Below are 2,747 nucleotides of genomic sequence, written 5' to 3'. Positions count from 1 at the left end.
CCGGGGGGCGCCTCAGCCCCGCGCGAGCCGGCTGGGGCGGAGCGCAGAACCAGGCACCGCCTTGGCGCCGCCGCGCATCCCGAGCCACCTGACGTGCCGAGGGAGGTGGGGCGGCGACTGCACCCCGCCTTCGTCTCCTTCTCATTGGCTGCCCACGCCATCCCTCACCGCCCTACACTACCTGATTGCAGAGCCCCGCCCCACCTTGACCACGCCCCCTGCCGCGGGGACGGTCCCGCCCCCTCCAGGCTCTCTTGTTCTCACCGGCGGCCTCCCAATTGGCCCCCGCCCCGTCAGCGTTCCTTTCTCATTGGCCAGTGGTGGCTTGTCCGAGGTCCCGCCCCCTGAGCGGAAAGAGACCCTCCCCTTCCCGCGCTGTTCCTTGCGTTGGCGACTAGCGAGCCGCCAGGTTGGGGGTGGGGAGGGGATAAGCACTTCGCCGTCATTGGGCGAGCGGCACAGCAAAGGATGTCTCTTTGTTTGCCATTGGTCGAGGGGAGGTGAAACAGTGCCCAACTGCAGCTGTTCCCGGACCTGGCCGAGCTCTGCGCACCTGCTGTGGGAGGGAATGAGGGAGTTGTGCGCCCATGAGCAGCGGGTCACGGAGCAGAGGTGGGGTCTGCGTGGCTCCGTGTCCAGGGTTGCAGCTCCTTCCTGAGTGAACCTCCGTCACTTAAAGTCTTGTAGGATGTGCCATCAATAATAGTAGAAGCGTTCAAAATGTGCCATAATTTTTAAGGCAGCTAGTAGATGCAGCGCATGCAAAACCCAAATCACTTCCAGGGAGGCTTCACCGACTTTTGGGATTGCTCTCAGCACTTTCTTATGACTACTCGCCTCAAAATAACAAAATGCTTCCACTTTAATGACCTTGTTCTCACTGGCTGCAGTGAGCAATAGAAAATAAAGATGACAACTTACTCGAATACTTATTTACATACTTATTTGCATATTTTTTTCAATGTATGATAGTTTTTCAGCAGATAAGATTATTCTGAGTTTCCAATACATTGTCATATTTAAGACCTGGCAATGCTGGTCTTGCCAGTGCCACGTGTTCTGTCACCCGATTAATGGGCAGGCAAGCTTCTTTGGGTAAATGTGTTGTCAAGGCTCCCCTGCTACTACTGTAAGAAGGGGTTAATTCAGTTTCTGGCCACATAGGTCTATGGTTTTGTAGCTCTTAACTTTTTTTTTGCTGTGGACTTTTATCTCTGCAGCTGGTCTGGATCCCAAGGGCTGGGGCTGACCTGTAGGAAGGATCCATGCTTGGTTCCCTTGAAGTTAGTAAGAGATTTTTCAACTTGTTCTTTCCAGTCTTTACGAAGGGCCAAATCAGGTTCCTATTTGAAGCCAATAGTGAATTAGTTTCCTGTAAAAAGACAAAGCCCTCATCCTCACCACAGCATGCAGTTCCTTAGTGTAAGTAATTACACTGCTCTTAAAAACTGTAGGAGTTTTTAAGGCCTGGCTTGACAAAGCCCTAGCTGGGATAACCTAGTTGGGGATGGTCCTGCTTTGAGTGGGGGTTGGACTACATGACCTCCTGAGGTCCCTTCCAGTCCTAACGTTCTATGATTCTATGTTCAGGTTTATGAAAGGACTCAAAAACATGAATATAAAATTCGCTAAATGTCCCCCACCAGGATTGGGTTTCTTTCAAAAGCCTCCTCCTAAAAGACTACTTACCGCTTTCTAGCAAAGGGAAAGTAAATGAACAACAGCTGCTACATTCAGTTTGCTGACCTTCATTGTCTGCTCTATGTACCTGCTGCCTGCTAACAAAGTGAGTCAACAAAAAAGCTAGGCCCTAGCAATTTGGGTGCTGAACTCCCAATTGAGTTTTTATTCCCTGCTGTGTTGTTGCTTATATTGTGGTAATACCACCACACTTATAATGCAGTGGGATTTCTATTTTAGCAGGGATAATGAAGTTTTCTTATTTTACAAATAAATTAGCAGGCAGATTGCATGAAATTACTTCCAGAGGAGTTGGGAAACAGCGTTTAGGTCTAATACAATACATCCAAGTCAGATGCATATAGGATTGTTGCTTTTCACATTGAACGTGTCATATATATGAGTTTTGTTTATCCAGGCTCTAGATCTTGTATCATATTCTCTGTTGCCAGAGTTAGGGGTAGAGCCCAGGACTCCAGCTTTCCAGCACTTTTTCTGTTGTCTAGCAAATAGCTGACTAACCTATGGGCAAAATATTTGTCCAGTCTGTCTCTTATGGTTAGTGTTAAAAAAAAAAAAAAAAAAAAGGAATACAGTAAAAGCTCTGTTATCCGGCATCCATGGGAAATGGGGGATGCCAGTTAATCAAATATGCTGGCTATCTGAGGGTTATACTTATCTCCAGCCCCGTGGGTTGCAGGCATCTTTGCCTATTCGAACTGCCACCCTTCCCACTGCATCTGGTGTGCCAGGGCTTTCACTCCCTGGCATCAGTGCGCCAGGGGACAGAGAGGGGGGGCCTGTGCAGGCTGCTTTGCCCTGGACCGTGGTCCACGAGGAAGAAGTGAGGCTTGCAGTTTTGCTTTTGCCATGTTGATTGGCAGGTGGTACGTAAGATGCCGGATGCCGGCTAATAAGAGCATTCCAGATGGTAAAGTGCCAGATAACACAGCTTTTACTGTATAATTACTCCTGTAGCTCAAATGATATAAAAATAGGCAGGGGATCTGAAGGTCTGGAAGTTTAGTCTTACTGTTGTGCTATGTGAGAGGTAGCATTTTAGACTT

The 2,747-nt window shown here is 48.6% G+C and overlaps 1 protein-coding gene across 1 annotated transcript in view; it reads right to left on the bottom strand.

The window, feature by feature from the left end:
* MAP3K9 (mitogen-activated protein kinase kinase kinase 9) overlaps nt 1–2,747 on the bottom strand; it is a 193,397-nt gene that overhangs the window by 146,888 nt on the left and 43,762 nt on the right. The window lies entirely within an intron of this gene.

This window comes from Gavialis gangeticus, unplaced genomic scaffold (genome assembly GCF_001723915.1).
Source record: "Gavialis gangeticus isolate Ggan-Ray unplaced genomic scaffold, GavGan_comp1, whole genome shotgun sequence".
NCBI lineage: Eukaryota > Metazoa > Chordata > Crocodylia > Gavialidae > Gavialis > Gavialis gangeticus.
This window is presented reverse-complemented; position numbering and strand designations above follow the sequence as displayed.